Genomic DNA, 19,318 nt, shown 5'->3' with positions numbered 1-19,318 from the left:
ATATGTATTTATTTATATATATAGAAATCAATATTTTTGCAAAAAAATAAAACTAAAAACCATGTTTGCCTCTTGGGGAAAGATCATGACCACTAAGGTAGTTTTCCTAGTGGCAGGGGAAACCACTTTTTGTCAAGGGGTAGTTCCCTAACTAAGGTAATGCATAGCTAGCCTCCCACTTTCACTTACAGTGGGAAGACCTTGGCTATATGCTGACTTTATGGAAATGGGAGACGCTTTCCTAGCTTGCTCCTGCAGTCATATGGTTGAGGGCAAGTGAAACTTGGGGGTATCTCAACCCTAAGCCTCTGGGCTTAGGCCTGCACTTAGGAGGCCTGCCAAAGGATTTAGAAGCATCTGAAGCCCCAGACAGGGGTGGAGGATGCTTGCTGGTAGCTGGGCCACATATGGTTCCTGAATGACTCATGGATTTGGAAACGATTTGGCTAATTTGACTTGGGACATGAACAATTTTCCTGGAAAAAAAAAAAAAGAAAAAATGTCAGCCTGGATGGTTAGGAGACAGTGGTCTGAGAAACAGATGGGTGTGGAGCAAGCCTTCTCTGCCTCCCCCCTGGGGAAGGAACACAAAGTCTATCTGGGACTTGGTGTTTCCTGAGGGGTCCACTTGAATGAAGTTTCCAGCACAAGTAGAATATAGTGGCAATATAGTCAGTTCTCCATGGTCCATACTCACATGCAGTTGGGGAAAGCTGGTGAAGACTTTATTATTTTTGTAAAACATATTAGTGTAGGTATACTTTTACTATATAACCAAGACAAAATACTACTACTCCTCAATATATAAATCGGCATCAACATCATAGCCAATACTATTATTTTGACTGTCACATAAAGAAAGGACCACATATAGTTCAGAGGAACGGCACGTTAAGAAGGAATAAACGAAGAACACAGAATTTCAAGGACCTCCTATTTTCATATAATGTTCTTGAAATTAAGGTAATCATGACACTCAAAACAACTCTTACTGTTTCTGAAAAAGAGGTACATTGGGCTTGACATGTAACACTATTGCCATAACTGCAAAATGAACAAGTTATTATTTCTCAAAATTAATTAATACTAACTTTCTAAATTAATGATAAGCTCCATGTGGAAGATACAAAAATTGCACACTTCATTTAATATGCATAACAGATGCCATTATATTTCCCACACATCTGAATCGTGTTTTCATATTTGTCAGTCAGTATTTCAATCTGAGTTGTTGCTGTTGTTTTTAAGTCAATAATATAAGCCTACAAAATTAAAATGCACTACTTGTGTCAAACACAACAAAATCATTGTTTGTTTATTTTTAAGGTGCTAATAAAAAAGATTAACGATACTGCTGGGTAATGAAACAATCTGCCATGAGGCAAGCTGCAGAATAAAGAGTGGGACTGTAGCAACAATATCCCAACACGAACTTCAGGTTTCTCCTAAACACATTAACCAGAAAGACATTTTTTGCATTTAAGAGGAAGAAGTTGATTTTCATGCAGTGCTTAAAGGTCAAACAGTTAATCTACCTCTGTAAGGAAAGCGAGTGCATCTGAAGAGATTTCTGGAGGACAACAATCAAATCAATAAGAGTCATCAGACTCAACAAGAATAAAACCCTTCAGATTCCTCAAGGCGAAAGCTTACAAGACAATGTCAAGGGTCCCCCAAGAAAGCTAATCCAGCCCATGAAAATCTTTCGTATCATGAAAGGTAGAGAGCTCTAAACTGAATCATGCTTTAAAAGCTTGGCACATTGTTTATTCAAACAACCAAATTTATTCTCAGAGTACAGGTCCAGAACCTGCTTCTTGCGTAGCATTGGACCTTTTCATTTTTAAGTGATAAAAAGACTATAGAAGCTAAAACACCAAAGGATTAACTTACCGCATATACAGTCAATTCCGTTCTTTAGCTCTTAAGCCACATGTGTTATAGAAGGCTGCATGAAATGATGATACTCAGAACGCTGCAATTTCTGTTGAAGGAAAGAAAAATATTGGCCTCAGTAAAAGAAGACTAGCCTCTCCTATACTTCAGTCATTCTGTTTATTAGCCTATAAGTCCGTGTTTCTTGGCTACCTAAGAAAAGCAGCCACCATTGGTTTTACACACCATTCCTAGAGTTTGTAATAGCATGAGACATGGATACCAATAGTCTTTTATATTGAATTCTGTATTTCTGGCAAGGGAGCTTTGATTCTGAAGCTCACTACTTAGAAAGCAAGAGGGGTGACTGCATTAAACTGACATTTAAGAGAACTGTGTATTAAATTCCTAGTTCAGATACAAACTTTGTGTGAACCTGGCCAAGTCTCTCTGTCTTACCAGTAGTTTTCCATCTCTAAAACGAGGATGAAGATATTTTCCTCTCTCTCATCTGCATAAACCATGAGCTCTTCAAGATAGGAATGTTTTCATATCTGAATGCAGGTTGAAAAAATAAAACGTATTCTTGGTTGGAGCTACTGTAAGACGAGCAGTATTAGTAATTGCTTAATCAGAATCTGAACTGGTTCATCACCATTGTAGGTACAGATCTCATACATTCAGCTTACGCATTCACTTGAACACAAGGTTGTAAGAAGAAAGGATGCCTTGGGAATATAAATTGCCTTTGAATACTAATTTGTATAGGATAACTGTTCTGTTTTCATGTGTATCCATATGGGGGGGGGGTGAGTGGATGGGGGGGTGTATGTGTGAGACCAATGCTTATGCTATTCTTCCTTCAGAAAGAAATAAAAAATGCCAACATAATAATACATTGAAGAGGTCATATAGGAAATAAGAAAAAAAATGCTATGGAAAGGAAAAAAAGTTATATGGAATGAGGGAAGAAATCAGAACAAGAAACATAGAAATGAAAAATAAAATAAGTATCAAAATAGAAAAGAAATAAAGATTGTACTTTACAGCATAATTGCATTATTTGTTAGAAAGTAATTATTTTAACTACATGAAACTCTATATTAAGCTACACACCTGCATTCTGCAGTTCTCAGGTTGAGGAAAGTCACCTTGACAATGACACTGTGATCTCAATCTTACTTCATTTCAGATTTAAGATATGGTATGTGAGTTTTTAATTTTCAGTCGCTTTTCAACTAATCTGGAGGAAAATCTCAGCCTCTGCTCTGCTTTGGCAGTTTGCAGTTTTGAGAATAAGGAATCAACACAACGTTAAGCTTTTTTTCCTTCTGTAAGTTAATTGCCTTTAATTGTTATTTTGTTTACCATATCTCTTCAATAAGAAGTTTAAAGTAAAAGTACCTCCTACCCAAGTATACAGTTATCTAAGCAGGTGATACTACAGCACATTTAAGGTAAAACTAGTCTTCATAAATATACATTTTTGAACATTTCTTGTCAGGATGTGATTTATTTTCAAATAATCATTCCAGTCTTCATTCATTTTGAAACTATTTCAGAGATAATTATTGAGTCTAATAATTGGTTTTACTGTTACAAGACTTTAAATTATTGGGAGAATATTTCCTGGCAGAACCAGTCCTGGCAATTACTTCTGAATAGCCTAACAATAATTTCTTACTTTTCTGATTACTGTGATTTGATTCTAGCTAAGCTTGGTTTTGTATTAAATGTTGAGAAACACAAATCAAAATAACTTTCTCTAGAGCATCACTTCTTTCCCTCCCCTCTCCCCAAAAAGATATAGGCCATGGAAGGGAGAAAATTCAGTCTTTCTTTAGCATATTCACCTCTAATTCACTCAACAGTGGTAAATACTGTTCACCTAGGATGTGAATAAATAAGCTTTCACATCAGCCAGCTTGGGTTAGGTGGCTTGCTCTGAGTTGCCCAAACCTGATTCACGTTCTGCCTTGTACAAGCATTCGTCCAGGCAGAGGTATCATGGTGGGGGCAGGCTGATGGGATCAAGGAGACTGGGGAGTGCACAGTGGGGTGGGGACTTGGCAGGGGTGGTAAAACAGCACAGCTTCAGGACTGGCTCAAAAGGCTGGGCTCTCCCAGCCCCCAGAGCTGTGCTGTGAACATGTGCAGGCATTTGTTAGACCAGATTAACCCTTGCTAGATCAGGTTAACCCAAGCCAATCTATAGTTAGTTCACCTCTTGAGGTGAACCAAGTTAGACTGGATGTGCCATTTGTAGGCACATCCTGTGAACATTTGTACAACTGGGCATTTAGGTGGACCTAATCTTGGTTAGACCAATTTAAATGCAAGGCTTGTACGTGCCGCAAGCCTGCAACTAACTCCCTACTTTGCACTGTGGCATCTTCACTGAAGGTGAACATTTGAGCGAATGTTTGGACTGAAGGACATTTGAATGACACTGAAGGACATTTGGGGAAATCTTTGGACCTACAGTTAGCAAGAGGCTTTCTGACCGACAGTGAAACTGCATATATTCCAAGACAGGTGAATTTAAGGTCCCGAATGTGCCATTCCCTATAGTGAAGGGATGACCATGCGGCTCTTAATGCAAAATTATATCTTATATCTAGTGAGAACTACACAAATCAAATTAATTTATTCCGAAAGTTGTGCATTTTATTTCACAACTTTGCTACCTTCCCCAGTTCTCTTCCCTCTGACCCATCTCCCCCAGGAGCACTTTTTATATTCTAGAGCCAATATATTTTTTTTTAATGATCTTGACACAAAAAATTTATTCTTTTCCCCAAAGTTCAGTCAGTGAAAGCAGACCATGGTAGCCATTCTAAAACCTGTTTTTCTGTAACTGTCCCTAAACTACAGGTAGATCAGATCCAGAAGGAGACCAAGACCAAGTTCTGGATTCAAATGGTGCTGCTTTGTCTATCATGTGTTATCAGAGTATTGGATTTTAGCGCTCTCTGAAATTAAAATTCTTTGACTGGTTTTAGACGTGAAACAAAAATAAAACAAACAAACCAAAAATGCGCTTTACTGAAAGAAGGAGTGCGTTAGTTCAACCTGGGTCTGCAGCATCTGTATAGATTGGGTGCTTCAGCGGGGCTTTTTGGCACTTTTATGTAATAGCTGATTCAACCAGGTATTAGATAAAAGCACCAACTCTCCCCCCCTGCCCCCCCAAAGTGCTTAATCTATAAAGATGCTGCAGAGATGAGTCAAAGTAACACGCTGCCTCTTCTGGGCGCGTGCTGGGCTCAGCATAGGACCATGCCAAATTTAAAGCACGGTTTGGGTTTTTTTCACATCTGCAAGCAGCCTTTATGAATCAATTCAGGATTTCAGTCCTGGGCCCTGGAATGAAAGAAAGAGGCTAAGGATTTTTTTTTTTTAATTAAAACTTAACCTTGGAAATAATCTTAGGAAGTACATGACACATTAATTGCACCATAGCAGGCTCAGCTATGAGAGTTACTGTTTTTTTTAATCTAAATATCTAAAGGAGCTTACACAAACAGAAAAGTTTTTACATGCTGTTATATTTACAGACAAGATAAGTAATTACTGTCAAGATTGAGACTGAAACTTCAAATGGAAAACCTGCCCAAGGATTTAGATTGATGGGGCAGAAATTTTCAGGAATTGTTTTTTTAATGAAAAGAAAGACAAAAGCCCTTTTCCTGTTTACAGAAGAGAGTACTTTAGCATGGCTGGAAAAATGATTGTGGCCCCTTTTATGTTTCATACAAAAGGGCTTGGACAGCAACAGCATCGGCAGCAGTGTTAGTCCAGGGTGAATCAGGCAAATTCTGTACAGCAGTGAAAAAGATAACCATGCTGGAGTACATGCAGCTATGCTAACATAAAACCAGTGTGAGAACCTAATGAAACTGGGTGCCTACTGAAACACCGACATGGGAAAGCTTCCATTGTAGATATTCACAAATAAAGGATTCCATCCTTAAAATGTCAAAAATACTATTTTAAAGGGTGGGCAAGGGGAGTGGGACCTTATTGTTGATCTTAAGTCCTGATTCTTCATGTGCTGAGAACACATGAGCACGTACATTAGCATTTTCCCAATAGGGGAAGGAGTAGTTATGTACCAACTAGCCAACTGCCCATCAAGAATGATGGGGGGGTGGGGTGGCCGAGGACAGAGTGCTGCTACCCAACACCCCGTGCTGCCACCGCTCTGCCTCTGGCCCCATGCTCCCCCACCCCACGCACCTTGCCCACTTGCTACAGCCCTAGTTTCTGCACCATTGGGGGAGGGAGGGGAGCAAGCAGTGATGGAGCCCCTCATCTGGCCACACCACCACCTCTCACCAGGCCCCGTTCCTCCCCCCTCCACCACTGCATCAGGTCCAGGCCGGTTGATCCCCTCCTTCCCCCAAGGAGCAGGGGAGTGAGGTCAGTGCCATTGGCCCTGCCCCCTGCTCCAGCCCTGCTGGGGGATGGCACTGCCATGACAGCAGGAACTGAGTAGCTGGAGTGGGGGGGGGGCGAGACTAGCGGCACTGGCCTCCCCCCCCTCTGCGACCTTGCTCCTTTGAGGCAAAGGGGGACGGCAGGGATGGCACTGCCATAACAGTGAGGACTGTTGTGGGGCAAAGCCAGCACCACTGGCCTCTCCACTCTGTCCACACCCCATCCCTGCCATTATGGCAGCACTCCACTGGGCCGCCTCTCCCCTCCGCTCTGTCCCCATCCCGCTGCACCGCCGTCTCCTGTCCAGAACTCTGGCGGAACATACTGATTAGTTGTTTCAGACAGCCAAGCAGAGTGCGAATAAAGCATTATTGACAGACAGACAAAGGCTTTTATAATATTAAAATGTTTTCTAATGAATTGGGGCTGAGAAGAGTCTCGAGCTCCTTTCAGAAGAAAGGAGTTTCTAGCCTTTATAGCAAATCCTAAAGGCATGTATAATTTGTCAACACAATGGCTTAATTATTTGAATATCTCAGTTAGATACAGGTCTTATAATTAAATTGCCACTCCAGCTCGGCTTTTACCTTCTTCAAATAAGGCAAAGGAGCTTTCCCCCGTTACCCAGGCTGCTGATATTGCCATGAGACTGTCTCCTTAAAGCTTCAGGTCTAATCCTCCCCTGATTCACCATTCCTTTGCTCCAGGGCTTTCAAATCACTTAAATAAATGAGAATTTTCATTTAATATTTGATTCACTCACTGAGTCCACTACAGAGAGTAACAGCTTCTCAGGGACTTTTTGTTTCTGTCTAGCCCTCCATGCGCCTCACACAAACCTAAAAGAGATTAAAATCAGGGTCTAGCTTCTTTAGGAAAGTCTAGAAGGGCTTGTTCACCAGAGTTCAAATCCCTTTTTGAAAGCTCAAGTGCAGCTCCAATCATGCTGGTTTTTAACATTTCATGTTCCATGGGGATACTGGGAATTACTGATTTACTCAGGCCGCCAGCAGACATTATGCTTAAGATGCAATTAACCTGTTAATCGCATCTTAAAGTGTAACTTGGGCACACATTCAGGTCATTAGGCTCCCTCTATGCATTACATGTATTACACATTTAGCTGGTTAATTGAGCAATTAATTTAGACCGGCTACATGTGCAAAATAACTATCACACCATAAAAAGGTCCATCCAGCCATAAAGTTAGCCTGAAAGTGTTGAACAACTTCATAGCTGGTTTCTATCCAGCTTTAATTTGAATTGTAGCAAGGGCCATGGATGAGAACTACCCCTTGGGGCTGGGAGCCCCGTCAGCTCCACTGCTGCAGCTGGGAGTTCTGTGCAGTGCCACAGCTGCCAATTCTGCCAGCTGACAGGACTCCCAGCTGTGGCCATATCCCACAAGCTGCTGTAGCCGTAAGTCCCATCAGCTGGCAGGATGCACAGCAGTGCATGGGACACACTCCAAAAGAATGTGTAATGATTTTGTGCCTGGTTTCCATCACACCTTAAATTGAGTGTGTGGCAGGATGGACTGCAATGGGGTCTCCAACCGGCCCCAGAGCAGTCCCCACTGGCTGACAATCAGGTGCTCACTGGCTGGCTCCAGGACCACACTAGGGCTCAAACCCATCTTTGTCCATTCCTTATGAGCTGATGATCAGTTGATCGTTGACAGGATTGGGACCCTGATGAGCAGCCCTGGTGCAGTCTCTATTCTGCTGGCAATCAGATGATCATCAGCCAGCAGACACTGCACCAGCCTGGTTTGAGCGCTGGTGCAGTCCCAATTCTGTGACAATAAACCTGTTGTCGGCACCCAGTTTTCAATTTGGGCCAGCCTGGGATCCTGATCCTGGGCCCCCCCATGCACTGACAAGTAGGATGTGACTGGGATCTGATCCCCAATCCCAAAATTGTGCAAACTGTCACGCACGTGTGACATGGCAGGAGGCACTGTTGTTGGGCTTTGGGATCAGATCCTATCACACCTTTAAATGGATATCTGTCAGCTAACTTAGTATTGGACTTTCCAGCCCTCATGTCCCTCACAACTCCCTCACCCCTCAACTGTTGGATGAACTTTTCTTTATCAGCTCTGTCTTGGAAGCACCTTTTAATTTATTTCATGTGTATCAAGCTCTTGTAGCAATTGTACACATGTAATGCTCAGAAAGGGCAGGAAGCATTAAGAAATGATGACTCAGGCAACAAAGCTTGCTTTAAAATATTGGGAGTGAGCAGGGATGGAGAAGACCTTTAAGAACAGACTTTTAACAAACAAAGCAGACTTTCCAAAGGTAAATAATTAGTCTTAACTTCCTCAACTGGTCACATCAAGGCAGATTTTTCAGTCTTATCCTGACTTCCCTCCAGGTTTTAATACACAAACTATACATCCAACCCAGGTAACTTAACTGACAATTTACTGCTAGGCACTGTTTTGTTTGTTTTAGTTACAATTCTATTACCCTACAATTTTGCTGTTAGACCATAGTCATTTTAGACAGAAACATATGGAGGTTGGATAAATGAAACCCAACAGAGCAACTTGAAAGCAATGTGTAGTGCTCAACAACAGCTTGCTAGCTCAATCTGGCTTATCTGAAGGTCCTCTGCAGCCCTCTCCACTCCAATGTATGGGAATACAGCTGATGTTATATTCCATTACTATATGTATCGTAATGCAATGGAATGTAGTTTAAAGCAATGTAGTGGTATACTAAATAAAATGAATATTGGACAATGCAAATGGTGAATATTAAGACTTATTTAAGAAAAGTAGTACTTAATAGTTAAAAAAAAATATGCAGCCATGTAGGGGACTTGTAGCATATTACATTGCTAGTATTACTACCTAGAATTTGTTAAATGATTTTGTGACGGGGGCAATTAAACAATGCATCTTTTTGCAGGTTTATAAACAGGATCAAATCTAATTGCTCAGTTAACAGACTGTTTTGGTTTGGAGCCAAATGTAAATACTAGAGTGTGGGAGATGTAATATAACAATTATGTCATCCCTTCCTTGTCAGGATGCTAATAGCTATTAACATCCTGCTGTTCCCTCCAATCTTTCAGTTTTTCCATCCGTAAGTCCAAGTGTTAGTCTACCTCCAAGTAAAAGAATTTTCCTGAAATATAGTGAAGGAAAAATGGGAAATTGGTCCATCCACAAACAGCCTCAATATTTTTCTCCTCTCTGTTTGAAAGAAAATTCAAGATAACGAAGGGTAGAGTTGATCATGGAGGCATTTTCTTTAGAAAAGAAAAAAGCTGGTAACGGGGAATCTTAGCTGAAAAGACACAGAAACACAACAGAAGCATCACTGTTCCAATGATAGTTTATTCTCATAATGTTAAGGAAAACTTCCCTTTTTTGCTAAATTATCTACATCAGCTGAACAGGAAACTGCCATACAAATGTTTTGATGAGGTTTCCCAGAGGAAAGCAGCGGTCTCTTCACTATCATTAGTGTCCTAGAAATGTGTGCTAAAAAGGAAAGCAGCATACTTGTGAGAATAAATTATCATGCCCACCCCCCTCTCTGTCAAATATCCACAGGACAGTTATGTCTACAAACAATACTTAGTTTTCTCATCAATGTTGTTAATTTAACTGAATGGATTTGGTTAACTCAGTCACAGAGGATCATTTCTAAGAGTAGGTGGCTAAAGCTAAACAAATCCTAGCTGGCTTTTTCTGAAGGATCTTTCTTTACATCCATTAGCCTAAGCCTGGAGTTTCTTCATCTTTTACAGTCCTTTCTTATTTATTAATGATAGACAACATAACCCAGCAGACAGAGCACTCAACCAAAAATGAAGAAAGCAGGGTTTTGGTCCTGGCTATTCCTGAGAAGTTGTGGGAGCTTTAGTAAGCATTAGGGGCGTGCGAACTGAGCCCTATATTCAATTTGGATTCACATTCAGCCCAAATCAAGTACGGATCACTGTCCTGGATTCGATTTGGCCAAATGAGAACCTGAAAATTCTCTGAATCTGCATCGAATCAGTGATTCGGACATAGACACAGCTTTAAATGTTTTCTCTACATACCTCAAGGTACCAGCATGGTTTGTGAATACTGCAATGCTAGGGAGCATGGAGCATCCCACAGGAGTGCGGTGGGGAACCTGGAAGTGGAGCAGAAGTACTTCCAGTCCACTTCCAGGTCTGCCAGGGAGTGCACCACGGGCCACTCCCCACCCCCTCCCTGGCTCAGCAGTCAGCCACGGGGGGACCCCAGGGACCCTCCCAAAACTCAGGAAGCACCAGTTGCTGAGCTGGGGGAGTATGGAGGGGCCCCCAGCGCACTCCCTGGCAGACCCGGAAGTGGACCGGAAGTGCTTCTGGTCCACTTCTGGGTCTGTTGCTGAGTGTGCTGGGGAGCCCCCCATGCTTCTGTGGGATGCTCCATCGCAGCATTCATGAGCCAGCTGTTACCTAGAGATATGTAGAAAAAACATTTAAAGCTGTCTCTATGTCCGAATCACTGAATCTTTCTGAAGCTCTCCAAATTGACTTGGAGGGTTCTGATTCAATTCGGGGAGATTAAAGGGTCCTCTGACTCAACCTGTATTTGGAGATTCGGCCACCGAATCTCCGCTGAATTGAATCAGGGACCAAAGCTTCACACAGCCCTAGTAAGCATGCCTCTTTATCCTATCAACACTCTATCCATAATGAAGACTGCATTCTGCCCTCATTCATAATTAGAGCACTAACTTAGTTTCAAAATTTGTGGCCAAAGGGGACAAGGGCAGATTGGTCAGCCTTTTGTGGTTTGAAGTATCTTGCAAACCTTGTAGAATATTTTTATGTAAAAATCAAAGGGATTTAAAAAAAACCCTGACCACACATAAAAAAGCTTATGTTTGTTCATATCTTTACATATATAATTGGCATCAAGCACTTTTCAGCTCTGCTCCTTTTTAATAAATCATATACATTATTTCTGCATTCAGTGTAATATAACCAACCCATCTTATGCTCTACTTATTTAACCTCTTTGCAAAAAAACCCCAAACAAACCACATAAAAAAGTGCCTATGCACAAGGCAGTATGCACACTCAAACATTCCTTTTGGTTTTTGAAGGTCACAAATGTTTCAGTTAGTATTTCCCATACTTAAATGGTTCCTTCCAGTTATAGAATTAGTATGATTTTTTATATTCTCCATATTTTATGCATTCCTCAATGTTTACATTAAATTTTAAATAATGAGACATTCTGAAAGGTCAAATAATTAATCAGGGGCTTCACTGCAATCGGAAATGCATTCACTATTTTGCTACAGGTTTGTCTAATAAAAGTATTTATATGAAGACATTATTTTGGCTCTGAGCTTGTTATCTTACAGGATATGTGACAAAAAAAGAAAAAGAAATAAAGTACATTGAACCAGAGCCCGCAAAATCTAAGGTGACACTTGTAAATATGGTACCCTTCTCTTGCCACAAATATTTTAACCAGCAGATATATGGGACTTAGCCGCCACTAGCATACATCCTACATACTGGCATATTGTAGCTCTCTACTTCGGTGGCAATAATGTAGATTAATGTTAGTGTTCTGAAAAATATTACTTGTAGACACAGCCAGGTGGATTCAAGTCAAAGGTGGGGGGAGTGGGAGTTTACATTAATAGTTTTCATTTTGGTCCCAATGTTCAAAGATGCTTTAGGTGCTTAAGTGACTTACTGATATGCCACCAAAATCCTCAAAAACCAGTCAACTGGCTCAACCTGCTAGGCTTCAAAGTTTCTACCAATGGACATATGCAAATCAATTTAAATGCAAATGTTACCATACAGCTAAATAAGTTGCTCAGAGCCCTATGTCAAAATGAAGCTTCTGAGACTTCAAAACAGGATTCAGTTACCCAGGCCTGCAGAAGATCTGGGTTCAAAGACCTCTTCTGGAGGAAGGGCTTGGAGTCTCATCCTCCCATTTCAAAGGCAATTATCCACCAGCAGACTATGAAGTATTCTGGGGATGCTTCTCTCTCAAAACTGCCCTACATGGTATATAGTGTACTGAAGGAGCAATAGGAACTCACATTTAAGGTACTCTGGGCTGTACAATCAGCCTCTCTCTGGTCTGATGAATACGTAATCATTTTTATGAAGGAAGAACTCTAATAGGAGAGAATGAGAAAGTGCGACTGCAGAACATCCACAAGCCTGGTTGCTCAGATGCTCACATGGGCCATGAGAGATGTAGGACAAAATCAGGCAGGGCAGGAGAGATTTGAATCCACCTTGTCTGTAACCTAGCAAGTGCCCTAACCACCAGGTTATAGAATAGCCTGGGGTCCCTCTCCTTCTCCCCCTACCCCTCATCCAGCCAGAGAGGGACACTTACTTCTGCCTAGATGCACGAGCTGGGGCACCTAAACCTCACTCCATTCCTCTGCCATTTATTCCTGATTAAATTAGACGGCACCTCACTCTCTCCAGGCATCCTACTGTGAACTTCAGCACCCAATGAAAATGTCACTATGCTGCAGGATGCTTTATCTGTTAGTTACTGCAAAAACTAAGCACCTTTAAGAACTTTGCAAATCATAAGGTTTAACAGATAGATAGATAGATTAGTAACAGACACTCCATGAGATGAGTGAGTTTCTAATGCACCCCGGATAGTCCATGCCTTGCAGCTTTAGAACTTTGAACTTCATCTGGAGCTCAATTTTTCCAAAGTCATTTGGATTAAGAGTTTTGCGGCTCTGTGGGATCTCAGTCTGTGCTATGAGTTACGTATCTGGAACTGGATCTGAATGTTGGGATTTGTAATCAATTTTCTGGTTCAGGCTGAACTCTAATTTTTTGTGAGTGTTTGGGTGTCCTCAGGCTGGCAATCTCATGAATCAAATGCACGTTAGCGCCTGCTGTGTGTTAACGTCTCACTGCATTTCGCAAAGGCAAATACCTGAGTAATTACACTTTTTAACAAAACTTTCCACTTGCTAAATTTCTCTAATTGAAACTCAGAGTTGAGCAGTATAACCCAAGTCTTGTGTTATTTTTACTTAAAGAAACATTGGGAAAAATTCTTTATATTTTGTTGTATCTTAAATACTGACATATCAAAGCCCTGAGGCAAATTAGAAACAACAATCGATAACTGAGTTTTATTAAGAGATTAAATTTAGATACAATCACAAGGTGCAGAATAATGTACTCATTTATTCTAGGCCACTACCTTCTGCAAAAGGTTAATTAGATGGTGTGCTGAATAGATCATATAGGGGCTAGTTCATATTGATGAATAGAGTATTTCATGGTATTTTTTTCCCCATCCCTTGTCAAACAAAGCATCTATCATTGTTTTCATGATTTGATTCAGCTTTGGTATTACAAGAACATGCTCTCAACCAATGAAATATGAGACTTGCCACGATCACAACAGCGGCTATCCAGAAACCATGTCACCTGATGACTTTTAAGAGGCAACAACACTTTTTAGCTTCTAGCTACAGATTTCTAATGTTTTTGTGACTGAGGCTGATGATAACATAGGGGGAATGGGAGAATAAAAAGAAAAAACAAAACACAACAGGAAAAAATAATCACACTGTAGAAACCTGTCTTTATTAAAAGGCAATTTGAAAGTAGTAATTATTTCTGACCAATTTCAATTAGTCACCTAAAAGAAAAGGCCACCTGAACCAACTCACAGCTATTTAATTATACTGATATTTACAGTATTTCTGGAAATGTGTTACACTAAGTATCTGAACCCCCCAAGAGTCCATTTGCTCTGATGAGGAGATCACATGAGCCCAGACTGTGCAACAGTAAAGTTCAGAACAGCAGAGCTAAGCCTTCAGTGACGCTCTCTCTCACTAACACAACCCATTTAATCATAGGAAAGTTAAAAGAAAATATGTAAAGTGGTATTGCCTTTTTTCCTCTTTCAAGTTTGGAATAAACGTGAACAAATTGTCTCACACTATGCCAAACCCATCTAAATAGATCTGTATCTCTGGAAGAAAAGGACTGATGCAAAGCAGGAAAGACGTAAATGGAATTATATAAATGATGCCCCAGAGAATGTTGATTTTATGACTAAAGCAATAAGGGATTTCTAAGAAATTCAATAAGGAAAAAGAAGTGGCTTCAAGCTAACATTCTTCTGACCTGTAAGAAAGTCAGTGTACCAAAAACTTTATTAAAAGATTTAAGAACAAACCAACAAAAAAATAATAGCTGCATGCTTGAAAGGTGGCTTGAAGCGATCAAATTTCAGACAGATTGAAACGGACATAATATAACCTATTGGTGAGCGGGTGTTACAGGTGCCTTTCTGTGCTGATCCACTGAGGACGTGAGAAGTTGCAAGCCCAAAGCAATGCAGACTCCATTCAGTGGTTTAGGTAATAGCTCAAGCATGAGCTCTGAAAAAACTCTGTTCAATCCCCATATGTCAGCCAAGGCACTATCACAACACATAAAACACTTGGGCCTTGAGGGTCAGGCACCTTGGATCGGTGGATAAGAATATCCAATACCCTGGATATTTTTGCACTATCATACTGATGGCACAAAAGAAGGAAGACTGTACTGGAGAGAAACATATTGCCTCCCTTACGTACCAATCAAGGAAACAGTTGCAACCTGGCCCTGCACAGCATCTGAGAGTCTGCAGATAATTTCTATTCTAAGGGCCCACTTTTGCAAGCCTATTCATAACACATGAATATTGCTATTAACTGTACTGGAGCTACTTACATTAACAGTGAGTAAGGGCTGTTTAAATGAGCTCTCGGCACAGAAGACCGTTGTGGTGCTCTGGACATTATTACGAGCCAAATGTAAGCAAATGCGGACTTTTAACTGGCAGCCTCTGCATTTGGTACCTGAACCTCTGAACGTTAGCCTGACTGTCTCGTTCTGGAACACCGTTTTAGTAAATACCAGCTCAGCTTCTGCTATTTTCAGAAATCTCTGCAAGGCTATGCTATTCTATACAATCTGTTGAATACACCAGTTTTTTGTCCAATCCTCCAATTCCAGTACCAGAAAATCCAATGCCAGGGCTCTGAGACATCCGTCACATAATAAGCTAAATTAGGCTACTCCAGTTGGTTTAACTGGCAACTTTCAAGCATACAAAACAAAGCAACTAGGTTTTAATGGTTTTAAACCTCCAAAGTGGATCATAATACAAAATGTATTGCTCATCAGCTGGCATAGCAGGCAAAGAGTGCCATATGCTTTCAGTTTCATTTGTGTTGTTTATCTTTAATACTAAACCCTAATGCAATACACTTTCTATTACTCTGTCATGTCAATCTTTTTTATATGCAAGGGATTCAGGAAAACAAGACAATATTGGTTTCAAGAGCCACAAGCCAAGGCAAGCTCTACTAAACACGGGGCAGCTGAGAGCTGTGGAGTAGTAAATTGCAATTTTTCATGCTTGAATTGCAGAGTGCATTCAGCAGACAGTTCACCCAAAGCCTTGTTTACATAGTTACCTACAGTCCTATACATAAAGTTTAGGCCCACTTGAAAACAAAACAGGCCTAAGGAAAAAAAAAATCATTGAGGAAGGGATAAGATACGTCATAAAGCCATCCATCTTATACTTAAGGCTTACTTGTACTATCTCTCTATGCTGTGTGCGTGAACAACAGATTTACAACAAATAACAATTCCATTCACTCGCCCAACTAGACATTCATCACTGATTACAATGGGATAGAAAAGAAGGAGCATCAGTGCCAAGGTCTCTTCCACAGCTCTAAAAAATATTTAACATAGGAAAAACAAGGGCTGTGTCTGGCATGGTTTCTAGTACCTGCTACAAGCTTGCAGTGCTGTTCTTCATCAGGTTCCTGTTTGGAAATCAGAGTACAGGAACAAATTCATAGGAAAGCAGTAGCACAGGGAAAGCAATAGAAAGGATGCCTTAAGCACCTTTGCAAAACGGAGGCTAACTTAAAAAAACAAACAAACGAGATTTTATGCTTTGCTCTGGGGTGCCCCTGGACAATAACACTGTTAAATGGTGCAGGGCCAAGAACCAAACTCTGTTAAACCCTATTAAAAAAAATAATTATTTGTCCTTCTTTACAACTGCATATCAAGCCCAATTACTTCATTACCTTTTGATTCATTTTAGATGTGTAATGATAAGTTTGTATTATTACTGCCTCTTAGAAAGGAATCTGTGCCTGACCAACTCAGATATCTTAGAGAAGTCTATTATACGAACCCAATCATTTTTATCAGATAAATTTAAAAACCCATCCAAAAAAACCCCCTCTGAAGTTAGTTTGACAGGATGTATTTTTAATTAAACCATGTTGGTTGGTATTAATTATATTACCCTCTTTTAATTCTTGATTAATCAAGTCCTGTATCATCTACTCCATTATTTTTGCCTGGGATCGATGTCAGACAGACAAGCCTGTAATTACATGGGTTGTTCCATTTACCCTCTTTAAATATTGTCACAGCATTAGCTTTTAACCACTCCTCTGGCAAATGTAATGTTTAAAAAGACTTTTTTAAACAAATCAGTATAAACAGTTCAGAGAATTCCCTGGCCAGTTCTTCGCAAATTCTTGGATAAAGTTATCCAGAACTACTTATTTAATGTCTAATTTTGATAGCTGCTGTTGATGTCCTCCTTAATAACTGTTAGGATGAAATATATTAGAACAGAATCACCAGCATCAGATGTCAAAGCAAAAATCATCTGCCTTTTCCCCAAATACTGAATATCGATTATTGACAGATTAGATGGATACTATTGAAATTTTTCCCTTTTCACCATTTCCATACACCAATGGAGCAACACATCATTGATATTTTTTTTTTGTTTTTTTAGAAATGCTCCCCCTAATAGTCCTAAATACTGTTGGTCAGCAATTTCTCATTGTGTCCTTTCACTTTCTTATCCAATGCTTTATAGAGCCTACATGATAACATAAAGTCATTGCTGTTGACTTACCCTTTTCCCAATTGTATTATTTCAATCTTAATTTTTAATAGATGATTTCTCTTCCTTTCAAACCAGATTATTAACTAGGATAGTCTTTTTTTCTGATATATCCTTCAATTATATAGAATTTGTCCATTGGACACAGGAATATTCTGGAACATGAGGATTTGAAAACATTTCTAATTGAACAAATTAGCAAAAACAATGCTATGTATAAAAGAAACTTAGAACAACAGGAACAAAATCAGGTAAGAAGAACTTATTCCCATGAACTACTGCTCTGACATATGATCAATGAGTTTTAAACATTATCACTGGTTAATACAAGGAAATACATAGAATATGTAATATCTATGTCCTTTATATTCTGGTCTGTTCATCTTTCTAATGAAGTGACTTGGAATTTGTTTGCACAAGGTTTAAATTCAGAGAATCAACTTTTGCCCTCACTTAGTAGGGGAACACTCTTGTAGTCAGACCTAGGAATTCATTGAAAATTAATGAAGCTTTTAATAATCCACTGGCTGGGTTACTTTTTTAACTAGGAAAATCTGACCTTTAAATGAATAAACTTCTTAAATTGTTTTATTTTGGATTTCCATATAATTGCCCTGTATTTTGCATACAAAGCAGTTTAATAGTCTCAAAAAGCACATAGATGTTTACAGAAAAATCAGCAAAAATTAGAAGAAAGAAAAAATAACGTACAATTAACCAGCCAAGCGTACTACAAATCCATTGCTACTATGAACATATCTTGTTTAGTGGATTTATCATCTTTCATTCCAAACTCATTAAGAAAGAGTCCAGCAAGAGGTGAAGGTCTCAATTACTTTAAGCAAGCATGACCAAGGTTTAAAAGAGAGTTTGCTTTTAATAGCTTTGAGATATGGCTAAACTGTAATATTAGATCCTTCCCTATTTTGGTAGAATAAACGAATGGACTCATACAAGTGGCCAAAAAAGGCAACCAACATAATTGATTATTTCCAGAAAGAAAGCATTTTCAATCCAAATATCTGGAAATTAATATAGAAAGCTGGCCATTCACTAAACAGCATATTGCCATTTTACAAATACAGATGCTGATCCAGATAGAACAGGTGGCAACGACAAACACCATCTGCCATTATATACTTTGTGGCTGCAGGTAAAATGCACTGATCTTTTGAGTCTTGGAATGATTACAATCAATAAAAACATTTCACAATTTCTCAAGTTCCTTTTTCTTCTTCATGCAATAGTTGCAATTGTGAAACTTACACGCCATAACCTTTTGAGAAGGGAAAACAACAGTTCAGCCACAATAAGAAGGAATTCCATTTGGTGTTGGGAGATTCCAAGTGTGCTAGACTTGTATGACTTTTATTAGGAGTGTGTGAAACGAGATGTATTTGATATGGATTCGGTCCAAATCGGGGGACAGTGATTCACTTTGTTGATTCAGATCACTGTCCTGATTTGATTTGGCCAAATCCAAACTAGGTTCATCGGGGGGAAGGGGAAGACGAGGGAGGAGGAAGCTTTGGACCGCTAAACCAAGCAGCACTCACAAGTACAGCCCAGCCTAGACTGATGAGTGGAACAATACAAAGGAAGCAACAGGGGCCAAGGCAATGCTGAGATTAGGGGGCGAGTGCACACATCCACAGGAGGCCTCAAATACCCCTACACAAACGCTCATAGTATGGGGAACAAGCAGAAGGAACTTCCCCTCCTGCTAGTTGACACCAACGCAGACATAGTGGGGCTCACTGAAACGTGGTGGGCCCCAACGCATGACTGGGCACTGAATATCAAGGGTTATAGGCTGTACAGGAGGGACAGGACAGGGAGGAAAGGTGGGGGTGTGGCGGTCTACATTAAGGAGGAATACACATCCTCATCAGTTAGCAAAGAGTCAGAGGAGGGGCACTCTGAAGTGCTCTGGGGTAGAATACAAGGCAGTCAAGGGGAACGAGATTTAACAGTGGGGGTCTACTACAGACCACACAACCAAGGGGAAGAGCTAGACCAGGAATTCTCAAGTCAGCTCACGGAGGT

The 19,318-nt window shown here is 40.2% G+C and overlaps 1 long non-coding RNA gene across 1 annotated transcript in view; it reads right to left on the bottom strand.

Moving 5' to 3' along the window:
* The window catches only part of LOC109313563, a 610,519-nt gene that overhangs the window by 525,433 nt on the left and 65,768 nt on the right, over positions 1–19,318 (bottom strand). Inside the window, exon 2 of the long non-coding RNA XR_002102087.1 lies at positions 1,894–1,984. This is a non-coding gene — a long non-coding RNA (uncharacterized LOC109313563). The remainder of the gene's footprint in view (positions 1–1,893; positions 1,985–19,318) is intronic.

This window comes from Crocodylus porosus, unplaced genomic scaffold, assembly GCF_001723895.1.
Source record: "Crocodylus porosus isolate Cpor-Errol unplaced genomic scaffold, CroPor_comp1, whole genome shotgun sequence".
Classification (NCBI taxonomy): Eukaryota; Metazoa; Chordata; order Crocodylia; family Crocodylidae; genus Crocodylus; species Crocodylus porosus.
Note: the sequence above shows the minus strand (reverse complement) of the source record. Positions and strands in the feature narration are given on the sequence as shown.